Source organism: Narcine bancroftii, chromosome 14, assembly GCF_036971445.1.
Source record: "Narcine bancroftii isolate sNarBan1 chromosome 14, sNarBan1.hap1, whole genome shotgun sequence".
NCBI classification, from domain to species: Eukaryota; Metazoa; Chordata; class Chondrichthyes; order Torpediniformes; family Narcinidae; genus Narcine; species Narcine bancroftii.
In genome coordinates, this window is record NC_091482.1 from 58,638,874 (window position 1) to 58,652,905 (window position 14,032).

Consider the following 14,032-nt stretch of genomic DNA (forward strand, 5'->3'; position numbering starts at 1 on the left):
CTGCCATCATGTGAACCTTCTACAGGAGCTCTAGCGGGAGCATCCTGGCCAACTGCATCACAGTGTGGTACGGTTGCTGCAGAGAAATGGATTGTAGGTCAATCCATAGGACCATTGGAAGAGTGGCAGAGAGGATCATTGGAGTCTCCGGCTTCCATCCTCCACCCCATCTGCGTGATCTACTAGAATCAGTCTGAAGAGGGCACACAGAATCAAAGTGGACCCCTTCTACCCTACATTTTTCAGCTGCTCCTGTTGGGAAAGAGACAGGAGTATTAGAGCCAGCACCACCAGGCTGAAAAAAATAGCTTCTTCCCACGGGCAGTGAGAATGCTGAACGACCAAAGGAACTGTTCGCCCTAATCATCATATTTACAAAATATGAGATTCATATTTACGAAACAATATTTATTTATTTGTTTGTATAGATAAATACGTGTCCTGAATATGTATTGTTCCTCTGTATGTGTTATGTTTGATTGTGCGTCTGCGTGTTTTGCACCGAGGACCAGAGAATGACGGGTTGTACTTGAGGAATCAGATGACAATAAACTTGACTGTGGACACTTCAGCAGCGAGTGGTGAATAAAATGAATAAGGTGATTAACCTAGACTGACATTAGGCCCTTTCAAACTGCCATGTAAAATGGGGTTAACCAGGCAATTTGCCTGGTTAGCGCCCCAGTTACGCAGCAGTTATAAAGGGTCTGACCTGGTCAACCTGGTTGGAATCCATCTGGGACCCTCACCTACCTTAGAGGTAGTCAGGAAACCCAGTTAAACTTATCTAGGTCACGTCCACAGGCGATTTGAACATGAAAATGGCCGACCCGCTTATTCCGATGAAGTCAGCTCTTGCGTGCGTGCGTCACCAGGCAGCCGTCATCTGAACATCTGTCAGTACTTCCAGTGAATGCGCGACGTGTCATTGCGGGGCACAATCCTCCTTAAATCACCGGGTTGGTGATTTAATAGGTCGATCCCTTACAATTTAAAAGGTGCACCTTTGCCCCAGTAGTCCCAGGAGGGCAACCCAGGTGCTGCATTTTAAAAGGGGATTTCGACTGGCTAAACCTGGAGAAATCCCGAAGACTTCATGGACTGAGACCAACTAGGATTCAGGCAGGAGCTGGATGCCCCTGTGACAGGGTTGAGTCTGGTGTGTGGACACTGACTCCTTGCATTGTCTACCTCACCTGGAGGAGAGGTACAAGGATGAGGCAGTCCCATCCTAACTGAATTTTGCTGATCTCCTCGAGTGGCTTCGAACCTGGATGTCGAGACTTCTCCAAGAGGGTTCCTCATGAATAGTATAAAACCGTGATATTGCAAATTTGAACTTTTAAATTTACCGTCAGCACTTCATTTAAAGTTGAGATTTAGAACTCCCATTTGCAAGACAAATAATGTTTCACTTCTACCATCTTTAAACTTAATTTAATTGCAAAGGCAAAAGTTCAGCAGTTCCATGCTGTTGTTAGGTTACTGGGGTTGCCAATTCAAAACATGGTGATTAAGTAGTTTAAAGCAGATCAAAATAACCTTACTCCTTTATTTACTTGTGTGTGATTGCAATGTGAAACTCTTGTGGCAAAGTTGTCCTGGAGTTCATGTTGCATTACAGAGTTCACTCAGAGAGCTTCTTGCCCCACAGTTTAATAAATTGGAATTAGAAAGGGTGAAAGGGTGTTTTAATCTGTTTCACTGGGAGGTAAATACATTGGACAGTACAATCACAATTTTTGCAGTTGAAAGAAATATTAACTTCCAGATCATTTTGAAATTAACCATGAGTAGTCTTAAATATCTTCTAGTGTTTAACCCTTTGGACTCCGACCATTTTTAACTTTTCATAACTGCAGTACGGAAACCAGTGTGAACCCGTATAAAACCAGTTCTAGAAAATGGGGACACGGAGTATATGCACTTGTTGGTAGTTCCTGAAAACAGGGATATAGAGTCCAAAGGGTTGACTGTTAAATGCTCAACTAAATTTCAATTTTATCCTTCAGAGAGGGTGGACAAATAGAATATTATCTGAACGTGTGAATGGCCCCATTACGATAGTCTAGACAAAAGATCTAATATGGAATGTTGGGCAGCTTTCTTCATTCAATATACTATTGGCTTGCTGTATAATTTTAACAACTTTTGTTGTTATTTCACATATCCAACAACTATATATATTTTTAAATCTATTACATGGGTGGTCGAATGAATTGTTCAAGTTACCAGAGACACAAACTTATTTCACAATTATTGTGTCAAGGTTTTCTTTCAAAGATCTGTTACTTTTTTCAATCAGTGAGAACTATCCAGTGAAATCAAAAGAAAAAAAAAATGTGTGTTCAGTATGTTGGGCTTATAGTCAGAAGAATGATGAAGGGAAATGTAAACCCTGAGGGAGCTAGACTGGGGAGGTTTCTGCTTCTGAGGGAATCTAAAACAAAGTGACATTGGTTCAGAATTAAGGTAATCTTAATTAAATGTTTGGAAGTTCCTATCCCAGAGACTTGTAGAAATTGAATCACTGAATATATTCAAAATTGAGGTAGATTTCTGTCCTTATAGGGCAGTGAATGGTTATGGGGAATTGAAGAGTGGAATTGAGATCAAGATCAAATCAGCTCTGAATAAACTCCAGAGGGTGGTTAACTCGGCCTGCAACATCACGGGCACCAGACTTCACTCCTTCGAGGACATCTAAATGAGGTGGTGTCTTAAAGAAGCAGCCCCTATCCTCAAAGACCCCCACCACCCAGGCCATCGGGAAAAAGGTACAGGAGTCTGAAGACGAGCAGTCAGTGGCACAAGTAAGGCTTCTTTCCCCTCCGCCATCAGATTCCCGAATAATCAGTGAACCAAAAACACTGCCTTACTTTTCGTTCACTACTATTATTATTTTTTTTATTTATAATATGAATGTTTGCTCTAGGACGCTGCCGCAAAGCACTGAACTTCATGACCTTTCAGGATAATAAAATCCGATTCTGGTTCAATGGTAGAGCAGGCTCAAGGGGCTTTAAGAGGATTCATGCACCTATTTCTTAGGGTAGAGCAGGCTCAAGGGGCTTTAAGAGGATTCCTGCACCTATTTCTTAGGGTAGAGCAAACTCAAGGGGCTTTAAGAGGATTCCTGCACCTATTTCTTAGGGTAGAGCAGGCTCAAGGGGCTTTAAGAGGTTCCTGCACCTATTCTTAGGGTAGAGCAGGCTCAAGGGGCTTTAAGAGGATTCCTGCACCTATTTCTTAGGGTAGAGCAGGCTCAAGGGGCTTTAAGAGGTTCCTGCACCTATTCTTAGGGTAGAGCAGGCTCAAGGGGCTTTAAGAGGATTCCTGGACCTATTTCTTAGGGTAGAGTAGGCTCAAGGGGCTTTAAGAGGATTCCTGCACCTATTTCTTAGGGTAGAGCAGGCTCAAGGGGCTTTGAGGATTCCCGCACCTATTTCTTAGGGTAGAGCAGGCTCAAGGGGCTTTAAGAGGATTCCTGCACCTATTTCTTAGGGTAGAGCAGGCTCAAGGGGCTTTAAGAGGATTCCTGGAACTATTTCTTAGGGTAGAGCAGGCTCAAGGGGCTTTAAGAGGATTCCTGCACCTATTTCTTAGGGTAGAGCAGGCTCAAGGGGCTTTAAGAGGATTCCTGCACCTATTTCTTAGGGTAGAGCAGGCTCAAGGGGCTTTAAGAGGATTCCTGCACCTATTTCTTAGGGTAGAGCAGGCTCAAGGGGCTTTAAGAGGATTCCTGGACCTATTTCTTAGGGTAGAGCAGGCTCAAGGGGCTTTAAGAGGATTCCTGCACCTATTTCTTAGGGTAGAGCAGGCTCAAGGGGCTTTAAGAGGATTCCTGCACCTATTTCTTAGGGTAGAGCAGGCTCAAGGGGCTTTAAGAGGATTCCTGCACCTATTTCTTAGGGTAGAGCAGGCTCAAGGGGCTTTAAGAGGTTCCTGCACCTATTCTTAGGGTAGAGCAGGCTCAAGGGGCTTTAAGAGGATTCCTGCACCTATTTCTTATGTTCTTACGTTACATTAGATAGATCTGCAAAACAAGCACTGCCACACTAAGCCAACTGGACACATTAATGAGTTTACAATCCAAGACTCATGGAGCACAGGACAGTAAGTTCCAAAGTTCTGGGTGGACAGGAAGCAGCAATACTCATTACCAGCGTATACAGCACCATTATTCTATCCTACCCAGGTGAGGTTGCCAACTATGGATTTTGATTGGCTTAGCTTCTGACACAACTGTGTAACATACTCAAAAAGGACACAATGCTACACTTAGTGGACGAATTTAACACGATGCTTTTAGGCTAATGTAATTAATACCATGTGCTTCTAAGAATGAAAATTAATGTCAAAAGAAGATATAAAGAGAGGATAAAAATTGTAGATACTGCAATTCCGATATCAAAAAAAGATGACGTGCTGGTGCCATCAATAGGTCAGGCAAAATCTGCAGGTATTCCCTTTGTCTTATCTGTCTCTGCAACTTCAAACTTCATGTTTCCCAGTTCTGATAAATGATCTGTTGCGGGTACAATCACAACAGGCAACATTCAAAAAGCATTTGGGCAGATCTCTAAATTAGAAGGAGATAGACCAAATGCAGTCATAGGGGAGTAGCCCAGAATGGTTGAACTGGATAAGAAGGGCCAAAGGCCCTATGATTTTTTTTTTTTTGACTCTAGGCTCTCTGACCTGACCCTCTCCTTCCCCAGATTTAAGTTTCGGCCCACAAGCCCATTCTGCCCAAATACACCAATTGACCTACAACCCCGCCATATGTCTTTTAAAGATGGGAGGAAACCGGAAGACGCCCATGCAGACACAGGGAGAACATACAAACTCCTTAGACAGCGCCAGATTCGAACTCCAGTTGCTGACACAGTAATTGCATTGGGCCAACCACTACGCTGACTCCGCCCGCAGGAAAAGGAATTTCAGGGTTGTATGTAATGTCATTTATGTAATAAATCTGAAATCTGAATAAATTCGAAATGTTAATCTTAAACCCAAGATTTTACTGGAGCATTTTCCATTTATATTATGCATATTAAAACATACTAGATAACATGAAAATCTGCTTCTAACATTGCTGCAGGAACCCTCACCAGTGTCATCCATCCAGCTCGGACTTGGACCAACTGCAACTCATTGTGCTGGTGCTCTTGCCCCTATCTGTGCCAAGAAGCTGGAACTTGTAACATTGCTCTGATATCTTGGGATTTTAATGACTTATTGCAAACTTTGGAATCCTTCCAAAGCCTGATCCACTGCACCCACGTGATCACACGCCAATCCTCTCTTCTCATAAGACTGGTCCAAGGCTCAACCTTCACAATCACTCTTTACTACGGTTTTTATTTCCTTTGCTCTTTGAATGGATTCTGAGTAAATGCACAGTTTGCTATGTAATTAATTGTTCACTTGAAACCAATGGTGCAAGACATTTATTTTCCCCAAGGAAGTCCATGTTAGCAATTAAAAGAACTTCTGAAGGTCACGTTGAAGAAACACATTTTATTTTAAGTGTACATAACTGCCAATAACCAGATATTACTTTTAGCTGTGTTTAAAGACTCAAATGCCAGAACTCTTGCTGTTTCCTCAGCACTTCCTCACTGTCCCTCACTAATACTAATGGCATCGATAAGAAAGGACGTCAATCTCTCTACTTCCTCAGGAGTTTGCAGAAGTTTGGTGCAATCCCTTACTAATCACAGAACACTTACGGCATAGTGATTGGTTAAGGTGGAATGTGAACTTAGGGGGGCAGTTTGAAAACCACTGGCCTATAGCAATCAACATTTGATCCCAAAGTTATATGCTGAGCACTGTAGCCCATTGTAACAGCATTAAATCCAGGCCCATTTCTTGGGTCTCAAACTGGGTGTGATTGGCATCTGGATCTGGACCCAGAAAATGGTCAACTCTGGCATCTTCCATGGTTTTCTGGTTGCTGGTCAGATTGACCCTGGTTTCTGATCCAATGCCCAGTCAAACATTGCTAATTTTAGGTCCCATCTCATCTCTGATCCAACCTGACATCTGAGCCCCAGTATTAGGAGGAACCTCAGGTCTTCAAGGATAGTATATCGCAACTGAACGCCTTCACATGTGTTACCTACCTTCCAATCACTGCCTAATGCAGTGGGGTGAACAGACATTCTGTTTTTGACCACTGCTGAGGGTGATTTTATAATTTTCACGGCTCCTAAGCTTCAAGAAGATTGATTTAGAAATTGTGACACTAGGTGGATAAGAGGGGAGCCATCATGAGCCTGGGTCACTGACATTTTGTGTGTGAGAACCCCATTTTGTCTCACCAATATTTAGTGAAACTGGTGAAATGTAATTCTGTGGGCAAGCAGATCACCCGTTGATGTGCTAAGAATTTAATTTTTAGTAAATAATCTATTTTTTAAATAAAATATTTGTTTAACTTCAAAAGTATGCTGTGTACAGAGTTAACCAATAGATCCCCTGACATGCCTTGGAAATGAATGAGTTAGCTCATAACCTCCATGCACATTTTTCCTTTCAAGTGGAAACACATCAGTGCATTTCTAACAGCTCTGCCTAGAGCTGAATCAACAATAAAACATCAGCTGTGACTTGCCTCTGAGTCAGCAGGTTTCAGGGTCATGTTAAACTCCAAAAAACATGAGCACAAAATTAACTGAATCTATTTCACTGAAGGGTAACCACCTATTTTTGGCTATGAAGTTCCAATCCCCTGTTTCAGGCCTTTGTCCTAGAGTTCCTTTTGTCCCAGCATTTGTGCTGTCCATGGTGAAATGCCTCAGTTGGCTTTCAAAGTTTCCCCTTTCTTCTCTTCCAGTTATGGAGACAACTTTTATCAACAGAACTTCAGCATTGTGCTGGCTGGGCCATATCTAATCTTTTAATAGTAACCTGCTTTATCATTTGAGAAAGTGATCATTCTCCACCAGTACAGCACTGAGGGTTGGCTACTAGAACCATAAAACAATTACAGCACAGAAACAGGCCACCTCGGCCTGAACCATTTTTTTAACCTAGTCCCACTGACCTGCCCATAGACCTCCATATCTCTCCCATTCATGTATCTGTCCAAATTCTCCTTAAATATTAAAATTGAGCCGCATTCACCACTTCAGCTGGCAGCTCATTCCCCACTCCCACCACTCTCTGTGTGAAGAAGTTCCCCCTAAACATTTCCCCTTAACCCACATCTTCTTGGTTGTATCTCACCAACCCTCAGTGGAAAAAGCCTATCTAAAAAGTCGTTGAAAACTAATTTTATCCATTCATTGGATTCAATCACCAGGTATAATTTAAAAAAAATTTAGACATACAGCACAATCCATGAGCTCTTTTGGTCCATGAGTCTGTGCCGCCCAATTACACCCAATTGGCCTACAACCGCAGTACATTTTGAATGGCGAGAGAAAAGTGGAGAGACACGAGGAGAAAGTACAAACTCCTTACAGACAGCACAGGATTCAATCCCTGGTCTCGATCGCTGCCGCTGTAACAGTGTTGCACTAACCGCTATGCTAACAATGGCATTCTGGAGTGAAGTTTGCCTTGCAGGTCTCTTGGATGAAACAATCGAGAATCCCAAATGTCTCCAGCTTATCCTGGTGACAAACCAACCAATGGGCAAACTTACAGAAGGTAACACTACAAAAGGTAATGTAGGAAGTATTGACAAAATGTACCAGTTAGGATCTCGGAGAAGGTGACTCAGCATCTCGGTGAGATCAGTGGCTGATTTCACTGTAATTTCCAATACGTATTCATGCCCACACTCAGTAACCTTTCACCTTTCTGCTTTATCTTAAAATATATAAAGTCTTTGTTTTCACTGCTCTTTGAGGAAGAGTGTTTCAAAGATTCATGGCCTCATCTCTTCTTAAAAGGAGAAATGCTTATTTATGTTGTTATATTATACTGCATTACTTATACATTATACAAGCTGGATCAACAACATTAGTCACTGAGATGTAGACTCAATGAGTAATGTAATACAGAAACAGGGACTTTAGCTGACTGCTTATCTGCCCTTCATCCTGAGCTTGCCTTTCGGTTCCTAGCAGGGGGTGGCCATGCCAACTCACAGTGAGCTGTTGGTCTGATTGAAGGGATGTCAGCTGGATCATTTCTGGGGGCCAACCTCCTTCCTCTGCGTCTATATTTGGGACCACTCTTCCCCCATGCATGGTGTCTTTGAAGCCTAACCAGGATCAGCAGACACACACACACACACACACACACACACACACACACACACACACACACACACACACACACACACACACACACACACACACACACACACACACACACACACACACACACACCCAGAGGGGGGTGCAGATTAAAGCTGGCTAACTAGAGCCTTGAGGCTGCGTCTCTACCCACTGTGATACTGGGCTTCCCCTTTACAAAAGAGGACAAATGGATTGTTGATGGTCATTGTGGGTTTGGTAGTCGAGGTTCAGTTTCTATGCTGAATCTCTCTACCAGTCTGTAACTCATCCCATTGGCCAACCTTTGGCCTTCTCATGACGATTCAGGCGCTCATCCCAATGTTTTTTTAATATTGTGTATTTGCCTCCACCGTCCCTCTCTGATATAATATTCTAGATTCCAAGCGGAAAATTGTCCCTCAGATCTTTTTGACACTTGTTCCCTTTGACCCTAAACCCTAGTTTTGGTCACCTTAATTATAGTGGTTCTCAACCTTTTTCTTCCCATTCACAGACCACTTTAAGTAATCCCTATACTCTCGCATTTCTGTGATTAGTAAGGGATTGCTTAAAGTGGTACGTGAGTGGGAAGGGAAGGTTGAGAATCACTGCTCAAGACCCAATTGTTACTGAAATAATATGCTTGCGAAAAATTGTCATTGGCCCATTTCCTTTGAGGTTATGAAACCGTGCACATAACGAGTCAATTAAGTACAATTAAAACAGTGGTTTTCAAACTTTTTTCTTTCCACCCACATCCCACCTTAAGCAATCCCTTACTAATCACAGAGCACCTATGGCATAGTGATTACTTAAAGTGATATGTGAGTGGAAAGAAAAAGGTTGAGAACCACTGATCTAACCTATCTATGCCCTGCCAAATGTTGTGTACCATTTTCAGATCCCTATTCAGTCTTGTCTACTCAGTGTACTGATAACTTCAAAAGGAACAAAGACACTTACCACTTCCAAGCAAGTGTAAAGTTCTGATGAACAATTTTATTTTAACTGTGGCACCATGAAACAATGCTGCATACAACTCTCTCCATCACGTTAGTGGATAACCAGATCAATTCTCAGGGTATCGCACAGTTGACATGAATATTAAATTCCTCTGTAAAAACAATTTCAGTGATTTTAATCGTGTAATGAAAACACCCACATATTTATTTGTTTTTATTATAAGTTTAGCCTGCAAATCAAGTAATGACATTGAAACTTATACACTTTTGCCTGCTTTTTTTTTTGTTTGTATTTGCAATTTACTGCAGGCATAACTAAGCTTGATCTTTATTTAATTACTTAGCACAGGATCTAAAGTCCAGAGGGAATATAAAGCGATAGAGCTATCCGAGAGAAGTGGTTACATGTTTAGAGTTGCATAATTTACATTGACATTAATTTATTGTCCAATGCATATTGAAATTCATGTCGACCAATTTGTGGCAGTTCTTTGAAGATGTCACATGTGCGGTGGTTAGTGCAGAATGGGTGGGTGTTCTGAACTTAGAATTTCAGAAGGCATTTGATGAGGTTTCTGTGGAAATTAAATCTTCACAGGGCAGGAGATACTATACCTACATGGAAAGATGGCCTCACGAACAAGAAGCAGAGAAAATAATTCTGCTGCTGGTTGACAGGGTATAATATGAGCAAATTTAAGTTTTTGGGAGTCACTATCTTGGAGGAGCTTTCCTGAACCCAAATACTAATGGTATCGTGAAGAGAGCACGTCAGTGCCTCTACTTCCTCAGGTGTTTGCAGAGGTTTAGTATGACATCGGAAACCCTGGCAAATTTCTAAAGATGTGTGGTGGAAAGTGTGCTGACCTGCTGCATCATGGTCTGGTATGAGTGCACCAAATACCTCTGAGCATAAAGCCCTCTAAAAGGCAGTGGACACAGCCTAGGACATCACAGGAAAAACCCTCCCCACCATCGAGATCATCGACAGGGAACGCAGCTGTCAGAGAGCAGCAGCAATCAACAAGGATCCACACCACCCAGCACACATTCTGTTCTCACTGCTGCCATCAGGGACGAGGTGTAGGTGCTACAAGACTCGCACCACCAGGTTCAGGAACAGCTGCTCCTCCTCCACCATCAGACTCCTCAACAACAAACTCAAATCAGGGACTAATCTTACTTTTGAACCTTATTGATTTTTTTCTCTCTGTATTGCATAGTCAGTTTGTTTACATTTCTTTATTTGTTTACATGTGTACATTGAACAGGTTTTTATTGCGCTACCAATAAGTGGCAATTCTGCCTAGCCCGCAGGAATAAAGATTTCAGGGTTGTATTTGATGACATGTATGTACTGTGACAATAAATCTGAAAATCCGAGTAGTGTGTCCCAGGTATCACTACCTTAGTATTTTACAGTTTGTATAGCTGACTTGGATGAAGGCACTGGTTGCTAAACGTGCAAACGACACTAAGATAGTGAGGAAGTAGATTGTGACAAGCACATGTGTAGGTTGCAAAGGGATAAACATAGGTTACGTGAGAGGGCAACAATCTGGCAAGTAAAATATAATGTGGGGAAAAGTGAAATTGACCAGTATGGCAATAAAAATTTAAAAATATATCTAAATAGTGAAAGACTGCAGAAATCTGGGTTACAGTGGGATCTGGGTATCCTAGAGATGATTCACCAAAGGCTAGTGGATAGGAACAAGTAATTAGGAAAACTGACAAAGGTTTTAAATTTAAGTTAGACATACAGCATGGTAACAGGCCCTTTCGGCCTACCAACCCGTGCCACCCAATTTGTGAAATCTTACCTTTATTTTTAAGCAGTGAAGGGCTTGAACCTGCAGGATAGCAGCTGTTCCTGAACCTGGTGGAGCGAGTCTTGTGGCACCTAGACCTCTTTCCTGATGGCAGCAGCGAGAACAGAGCATGTGCTGGGTGGTGACAGTAGCGTTCCCTATAGATATTCTCGATGGTGGGAAGGGTTTTGCCTGTGATATCCTGGGTTGTGTCCACTGCCTTTTGGAGGGGTTTACGCTCAGATGTATTGGTGTCCTCATACCAGACCCTGATGCAGCCGGCCCGCACACTTTCCATCATACCTCCGTAGAAATTTGCCAGGGTTACTGGTGTCATAGCAAACCTCTGCAAACTCCTGAGGAAGTAGAGGCGCTGATGTGGTTTCTTCACGATGCCATTGGTAGGTTGGGTCCAGGAAAGCTCCTCCGAGATAGGGACTCCCAATAACCTAAATTTGCTCACTCTCTCCACCTGTGATCCCCCAAGGATCACTGGATTGTAAACCTCTGGCTTTCCTTTCTTGAATTCAACCATTAGCTCCTTAGTTTTGTTGGTGCACCATTCAGCCAAGTTTTCAATCTCCATCCTGCACGCTGACTCATCCCCTTCCTTTATACAACCCTCTGCCGTGGTATCGTCCGCAAATTTGTAAGATGGTGTTAATTGTTTTGACAAAAGGTTGTCAATTAATCCTATTTAATTTCGATGGGTGATATTTTGCTTTGCATTAAAGGCTCAGTAATCCACTTTCTCATCAAGGAACCTCATTTTTTGAAATGAAAGGATGAATTTGGTAAATTCATGTTAATCCACAGGATCTGTCTGAAAATCCCTTTGGGCCCTGGTTTCATGCTGAGGTGGTGTGTACACACCAGAGTTCTCCCTGAAACTACTCTTTCTCATGTTAATTGTACTTTGGTTTCTGTATGTGTTAGTTTCATGTGACTTTTCAGGAAGTACATTATCACAAAATTTCCGAACACCACACACCTGGCATGTAATATACAACTCCCAGCTGCTGACACAGTTGGGAGTTGCGTGAAGCTCTGTATAAACAAGGTGACCTCACAAGATAGTATGATAGATTATCTTGTGGTTTACTGGATGTGTCTCGGCTGATGTGTCAGCGCTGGAGGCTGCCTAGTATTGGGAGGAATCACTGAAAACATTGGTGGAGGTACTTCTACAGGTGTACCATAGAGAGAGTATTCTGGCAGGTTGCATTGCGCTTTGGTACGGAGGTGCCAATGCTCAGGACAAAACTCCAGAGGGTTGATAACTCGGCTTGCGACATCGTGGGCACCAGACTTCACTCCGATAAGAGGCGGTGTCTTTTTTTGTTGGAATATTTTATTTTTGATTTTCAAAGATTTATATCGATTCAGACAAGAATACACTTTCTTTCAACGCAGAGTCTGTTTTTACCCTCACTAACCCCTTCCCCCTTCATACCCCAATACAACTGAGAATAAGATATATAAATTATACAAATACTAAAAAACAAACACCAGTGAGGTCAACGACCCTTGCGAAAAACTGAATAAAAACTGAAAAAAACCCAGGTACTTAAATAAAAAGGGGTAAGAGACGAAAAAACAAATACATGTTGAGTGTACTACATCCCACTTCTTTGATCCCAATCATCTCCTTGCTGGGTTTGATAGTTTCATTTCCTTTAATCCGAAAGGGTGAAATTATATCTGTGTACCTATGAGTTTCGGATAAGGTTGCTGCACTCGAACGAATGTGCCATATTTCCTCCTTAAATTCTACGTGATTTTCTACAGGGGAATAAAACTCTGCATTTCCATATTCCCTCATGTAATAGTTAGTTGGGAGTTGGACTTCCACGTGACCACTATACACTTCCTGGCTACTGACAAGATGACAGTCGCAAACTGAATTTGGTACTTGGACGGTTTAAAAAACATGTCCAGAAGGTACAATTCAGATCCTGTAGAAAATTCACTTCTGTAATTTTTTTCAGGATGTTCCCCAGGTCCTCCCAGAAGGATCTCACCTTTGTACACAGCCAGGTCGAATGGATAAAGGTTCCAATCTCCACACCACACTACATTCTGAGATTTCTGGTTTAGATTCATGTAGTCATTGTAGGAGGTACAGATGGGATAATAATTGCATTGCACCAACCTCTACCTGACATTGATAACTGTCACACTGTCCTGACGCAGGTCTGACCACCACTCCTTATGGATTGTTGTACCCAAGTCTGACTTCCACCTTTTCCTCGGCCTGTGTAAGCCTGGCTTTGGGCCCTCACTTTGGAATATGAAATACATCATAGAGATAAACTTGCGCACATTCCCTCTTCAAATTAGAATCTCAATGTCACCACACTCGGGCAGGGTCATAGATGGTCCCAATTTGTCCCTAAAGAAAGAGCCGAGTTGCAGAGCAGAATAATGCTCTATTAGACAAATCATATTCCTTAACTGCTCGAATGACGTGAGCTGCCTTCGCTTGTAACAATCCTCGATACACCTGATCCCCTTCTGGCACCAGGTGTCCAGGATCTTATTGTCCAGAGTCATGGGTATGAAGCTGTTCTGAGTCAAGGGTGTTTTGGGAGATATCCCCACCTTCAATCCAATACATTGATTTATTTTTTGCCATGTCTGAAGTACATGCATTATCTTATAAATGGGACACTAAATTAACTTAGTGTCCCATTTATAAATAAGCTCTCCTGTGATCTTTTCATCTATTGCATGGTCCAATTTGATTTGTGCCCATGGGGGTGGGGGGGTGGCGGTCCCTCAAAGAGTGAGGCGAAATACCTTGCCTGGGCCGTCGAGTAATATTTTTTGAAATCTGTCCATTTTAAACACATTCCCCCCCCCCCCCCCCCCAATTTGTAATCCCAAGTCATCTTTTCCATGGAGGTTCTAGCCACTTTACTGTTCCACAGGAACTTTCTGACACATCTGTTAAGCATCTTAAAGAACCCATGGGGCAACAGAACAGGTAACGACTGAAATAGATACTGTAGCCTTGGCATCA

General features: G+C 42.4%; 1 protein-coding gene and 1 long non-coding RNA gene across 7 annotated transcripts in view; one reads left to right on the top strand and one right to left on the bottom strand.

The window, feature by feature from the left end:
• LOC138749526 (uncharacterized) overlaps positions 1 to 6,377 on the top strand; it is a 38,442-nt gene extending 32,065 nt beyond the window's left edge. For 4 of the 5 annotated variants that reach the window (XR_011348727.1, XR_011348723.1, XR_011348725.1 and 1 more), the window contains exons 5-6: positions 2,572 to 2,813; positions 4,722 to 4,942. This is a non-coding gene — a long non-coding RNA (uncharacterized lncRNA). Of the gene's footprint in view, positions 1 to 2,571; positions 2,814 to 4,721; positions 4,943 to 5,104 lie in introns of those variants that run through there. The other variant, XR_011348724.1, reaches the window with a different exon arrangement.
• A 2,839-nt stretch (positions 6,378 to 9,216) lies between these two features.
• Positions 9,217 to 14,032, bottom strand: part of leo1 (LEO1 homolog, Paf1/RNA polymerase II complex component) — a 61,051-nt gene continuing 56,235 nt past the window's right edge. For both annotated transcript variants that reach the window (XR_011348760.1, XM_069911158.1), the window contains one exon: positions 9,217 to 9,351. The gene's annotated coding sequence lies outside the window, so the exon portion shown is untranslated. The remainder of the gene's footprint in view (positions 9,352 to 14,032) is intronic.